Here is a 6193-nt window from a genome sequence, read left to right as displayed (position 1 = left end):
CGAACAAACATGAACTGGGAACAGCCCATTTCCTTCACCAGCACCTTCCCAATAGAACAGCAGAGATGAGGAGGCACAAAAGTAATTAAAATACCAACACTCTTGGGCCCTTTGCAACCTTAAGGATGCTGTCAAGGCAAATATATTTATGCCTTCTTGAAATTTTGAATATGATTTAATAAAATAATGGACTTGTTAAGTGCTAAGTTTTTTGGAACGGTATATGCTTTGTTTTATAACAACTCATGAATAGCCAAACTGAATTATGCCTGTATATCTCAATTTCTTGATGTTGCTAAGATACCACTGCTTTGGTCTTCCTAATCCTTTTACAAGCCTTCCTAAGACATCCTGCCTCTGCCCCAATCCTCCTTAGGTTTTCACTCCAAACACACCCCTGCCAGAAAACAAGAACGTAACCGGGAAGTCAAGAAAAGTTCAGGGATCTGAGCACTTCTCTAGACTCATAAAAATCACTCCGCCAGACTACTGAATCCTCAAGATACAAACAAAACACAATATGCAGGCAAGTTCCTGTTCTTTTTCTCTCCCAAGGCTGTAAAACAACAGCAAAGATGGTTTTTCTGGCTGTAGAAAAGGCCAGCTTTAGAAGGCTATTCATAGAAGAGCAATTTCCAAAATTTGAGTCATCTGTACTGCGTGACAGTCAGCCACCATTTAGTGCCCAGAACAATGTGGCACAGTGTTATTCAGCACAACCCTCCGCAGTCATGTCCAGTTTCTCAGACCTACAGTTGTTATATTTGTTTCTGCCCTTCTCTATAGCACAAGCTATAGAAAGATCCTTTCCTGTCTCCCCTACCTCATCCTCTCTCTTCAAATATTTTTCATACTTTCATTTAGTCCTGTGGTCTTTATGTAATATTTCTGGGTTTTCAAAGCTCTTCTAGTATATGTGCATGGTTTACAAAATATCCCTTTAGCCTTTTTATGCAGAGTTGTGTTTTCAAATGGATGACTCACAAACACCCCCAACACCCCCCCTTTTTTTTTTTTAAGAAAGAATTTCTACCGAAAATCCAGAGGAGGTGCAGTTTAGCTAGAGAATTTATATATATCTTATGTCTGGGGGAAAAGAGAAACTTGAGGTCAAACTTCCACTGTCCTGGCAATGTTCAGAAGTAAATTTGGGGGCAGCTAGGGGGAAGCAGGGGAGGTGACAGGAGGGTTGACTTGCAAGGAAATGCTTGGCTCAGTGGGCACTTGCCTGTTTCCAGGTGCAGTTCCATCACAAAATTAGAACTGTGGGATTAAAAAAAAAAAATCTCCCTGCAGCGTCTGCTGGAAAAAAACAAACTGAATTTTCTTCTTTACTGGGAAGAGCTATGCTGGGATCAAGGCTACAACTGGTTGAGAAGTTCATGGAAGTTACTGAATTGATGATGTCAAATTGCTCCATCACTGAATGCCTTTGACACTGAGTGAATAAAACGTTTGTTCCCACCCTAGAACTACTGACTTGCATAGCAATCATGTAGCCAACCTAAACGACCTTATTTGCAGAAAGAAAGTCGGCACAATGGGGTGGGCAGAACCTTAAAGCAGAGCTGGTTCTGCCCATACCGGCTCCAGGCAAAGGCTGGAGCAGGGGAACAGCTGCCAGTAGGAAAGGCAAGATCAGGATAAATTGTGCAGAGTTGCTTGAAAAAAAAACAAACAAACTTGCCTCCTGTCTGAGCGAGTTGGTGTGGGGAGCATAGGGAAGATGCTGAAGGAGGTGAGTCTGGGTCCTGGAGAGGGACCTCCATTTCTGAGGGCACCACTCCAAGGGTGGCAAAGCCTGAGAAGTAGATTGCAGCGCTGTCTGCCTTCTCTGTGCTGGTTTGTGCAGCTCCCCCACTCTGTGAATCAGATACAAACCCCCGGCCACCCCTTGCAAAAAAAAGTGTTTGCTTCTCCTGTTAAGTTTCTGGAAGGACAGTAAGCAGTGCTTCACAGGGACAGTTTCAAAGGGACAGGGACACTACATGGTTAAGTAGAACAACCCAGCAGCATCTGGCAGGGTCTCAGTCCTTATGGACAGTCATGACCTGCCCCAAACAAAGGTGGTGGAAAACCTTTTGAAACAGCCCATCTTTCTAGGTAGCTGCTTGTTTAGTTTAGCATAAGGAGCAACAAAGAAAATATCTTACATATCTTACAGGATCATACTGATATCTTTCCCGAGTAAATCCCAAATAGCATATAATGCACTACCCTCAATTTATACAGCACTGAAAACAAATCTGTATATTTCAAAATATATTTTATATTCCGAATATTTTTAAAGAAATCCATACTCCTTAAAACAAGTTAGGAGAAGGTGATTTCTACACTTCATTAAAACATTCAGATATCAAAACTGTGAAAGAAACTTCCACAAAGACATAACAATGAAATTCTTCAGTCTTCTGAAGGCACCACAGACCTTAAAAAGACTCATCTGCCAAGCAACTATTAAGAGATACCCAGCTGGTTCTCTCCAGTAATCCAGCTGCATTTTTTCACTGTAGTCTCAGATTTTTCAGGTGTTCAAGGACATGACTATATTCCTATTTTCAACCAGACGAGCTTAAATAACTACTACATCCCAGCCCAGCACATGCTGGCTGACCAAGCTGCAGAAGAGCCCTTTCCCTGACTAAAACTCAGGCATCAGAGAAGCATGCATCTATTCCTCTTGCAGCAAATGGTATTTAGAATTATTTCACCCTTTAGGTAAAAAACCTGCTTTTGCCTTAAGACTTGGAAATTCACGATGCCCTGCGCTTTTGTCTGGCCACTCAGGTGCCAGATTGCCCTTTTCCAGGGATGCCACCGTGGGGCTGCAGTAGGACAGCGGCTCACTGCTGCAGAGATAACCCCTCTCCCCCTAGAGCTTCAATGCTTGCGGTTCCCTGCTTGGGAGTTTACAAATTAATAGAAACAATGCACATCAGAGACAAATCCTTTCATTTCATTCTCTGTTTAAAGTTCTTATTTTATTGTTGTAAATACCGATTTGCTGAAGACATCAAAACTTAAGGCTGACACAGGATAAGTAAGCCTCAACTTGTTTTTGTCATCTTACAAAGACAGTTTAAATCTACTTTTTAATAGACATTTCTAATCCTCCAAGCTTCTTCAGTCTAAATCTCCCTGACAACACAGTGGCTTGTCTCCAAGATTATATTTAGTCTTTATCTGGTTGAAGAAGAGCTGTCAGGGAATACCGTATCAGACAATGAGGCTTCTCCCTATTTCAGTGACACACTGTGGCAGAGAAGTTTTGAAGAACACAGGATAGGAAGCTGTAATTCTTCCCTTGTGCTGGCCTCTGGGAACCTAGCTTTGGTATTCAGTTCCCTCTGCAGAGGGACCATCCAGGTGTATGTGAGGGGAGAGGGGGAGAGAGGAAGAGTGGGTGGGTGGGAGGGAGCCAACACAGAGCAGATGGCAAGGAATATATTTATCTATCCTCTCTGCAAGTTGCGGGCTGCTGATGTTCTCCTTTAGAGCAGAAAGGATCCTCTCCTTGTCCCTGCTTACCTCCTTTGGATGAAAGTCCACCCAGTGGGCAGGGCTCAGAAGCAGCTGAAGCTGACACCAAGGAACTCACTGTGGATCTTGAGTGTAGCTGAGTCCTCTCTCCTAAACTGCAAGCTTGGCAGTTTCAGTAATAGCTCCAGCACATTTTCCTTTTTTGAATAAAGGCAGGAAGGTGTATTACCATTTATACTTCCTGGATTATTCAGTTTGCCTTCTCCTTCCCACCCTTGTTACCTCTTAAGATTTCAGTCTGCATTACCGAAGACCAAACATGATCTGCATAAACATTAAATCAAGGAAAAACATAATCGTAAGTCAGTCCAGGATGAATCCTGAGGAACTTGGTGAGGTGGGGGTGAACAACACTGCTAGCAACTTCCAATTTATTTTTTATTTTTACCTTTTTCCACCCACTTTTTGCAAGATGTATTTTAAAATGTGACATTAATATAAACAAAGCTGTGATCTTATTAACCTTCTTGCACTTACAAGCCTTTTAATCTGGGTTGGTTTTTTTCTTCAATCAGAAAAATCTATTTTATCAGCACTAGCAAAGAAGTGCTGTGTTCATGGACAGAGACATGATTATTAAAGAGCAGACACTTATAGCGAGTATTTCTTCTTTAGAATATTCTTGCAAATATAGAATCATAGAATAGTTTGGGTTGAAAGGGACCTTTAAAGTTCAACCAGGCCACCCTCCCTGCAATAAGAAAGGACATCTTCAACTAGATCAGGTTGCTCAGAGCCCTGTTCAACCTGACCTTGAACACTTCCAGGGACGGGGTATCTACCACCTCTCTGGGCAACCTATTCCAATGTTTTACCACACTCATCATAAAAGAAATATTCCTTACATCCAGTCTAAATCTACCCTTTTAGTTTAAAACCATTAACCTTGTCCTATCACAACAAGCCCTGCTAAATGTTTCTCTCCATCCTTCTTATAGGCTCCCTTTAGGCACTGGAAGGCTGCAATAAGGTCTCACCGGTCTTCTCCAGGCTGAACAACCCCAACTCTCTCAGCCTTTCCTCATATGAGAGGTGCTCCAGCCCTCTGATTATTTTTGTGGCCCTCCTCTGGACCCATACCATATCAAAAACTGCGACACATTCCCTAACCCCAAGTACCTTTCTGGTATTTCAAGTAGTTTCTGATATTTGGAATAGGAGCAAAATGAATCACTGCAGCTGTGTTCAAGCCTAGAAATTCAAAATAGCCAACGGGAAAAGCAGAGCCACTTGTATAAATAGCAAATTACAACATCGTTTGGTGCTCTCGTGATGTTCTACTTAAGGCAATACAACATGCCTTTCGAAAATGAACATTTTGTTATTCTTTCTGGTTATTTCTGGGTTTGCAGAGCTCCTTAACATTGTGCAAACACTTGGCTTCCTTTATTATTGAACATGTTCAGGACACACAAAAAACTAAATAAATGCCTTATCTGCATTCTTAAGCTACAGAAACTTTTGCAGCTTCAGGGGCACCATCAGAGACACGTACAAGGTCAAAGATGCTTGAAAGTTGATCACTTTCAGATATTTATTCTTGCAACTCTATGTTGCAATAGCATCTAGAATGGCTCTGCAGGTTGGCACCTCATCAGGGAATAATTACTCCTCACTCTATAACAGCTTTGGGTGAGAGATTTGGACTTAATTGCAAACTGAAAAGGAAAGCTGCATGGTGTGCACTTAAGCACCACTTTGCACTGTAGGTATCATAAGAAACAGAGAGCCATCAGCTGTTGATATCCAGCAAGATCTCTGCTCTTCCCTCTCTCACCAACCTTCTAACCCTGAAAGCATCAAATAGGTTCAGCCAGGACTAAACAAGAACAAAACAAGTCATCGCTTCCAAACACAATACCCAGTAACACAGTCCTTGAAACATCCCAAACCAGCAGTCAAGTATGAGGGTACTCGATCTTTCAAACTTCACTAACAGATTATGTCATTACCCCCTTCCCACCACCTTTTGACCCCTTACTTCCCAAGATAAAAATTTTTTTCATGGTTTCAAACTAGTTTTGACACCCCAAATCCAGCCCACGCATCAGACATCAAGCATGTTTGCCAACTGCACACATACAGTGTGTGCGGGTGACTGAAGAAGGCTCTTAGGTATGACATTAGTTTGTGAATATTGTGTACCCTGCTGATTATCAAAAACCATTTCCAAAGGAGGAGGTGGAGGGGGAGGAGTGCCTTTAAAAAGCTGCCTACCCCTGTGATTTTCAGCTCTTTGGAAAAGCAAGAAAGAATAGAGAAGCACCCCTGGTGTGTGGTTAAGATAACTACAAAGGAGCTATTCTTACCAGGTTCCTTCAGTAAAACGAAGGGTGCTTTGCATTTTTTGGCCTTGCTAATCTGACAGATATTGATGGATAATTTGGAACAGCCAAAATCTTTGTTCTAAAACCACACGTTACATCCAGATGTTTTACTGGGTTCTTAATAGATATTAAAACTTTCTTTAAATACTTGGAAATTGCATTTTATACATTTAAGAGTGTAGGCGTGCAGGGGAAGCGAAAAGGTAGAGAAAGGCTCCATTAAGAGCAGCTTGAAAAGGAGTATTTATGCTCTCCAACATGGACTTTCTAAATACAAAACTCCCCAACCCTTTGTTTCTGCCTTATCGAGTTTGAAAATTGGTAGC

The sequence above is a fragment of the Falco naumanni genome, chromosome 6 (genome assembly GCF_017639655.2).
Source record: "Falco naumanni isolate bFalNau1 chromosome 6, bFalNau1.pat, whole genome shotgun sequence".
In the NCBI taxonomy this organism is placed as follows: Eukaryota; Metazoa; Chordata; class Aves; order Falconiformes; family Falconidae; genus Falco; species Falco naumanni.
The sequence above is the reverse complement of the archived record's forward strand: the minus strand, read 5'-3'. Positions refer to the sequence as shown.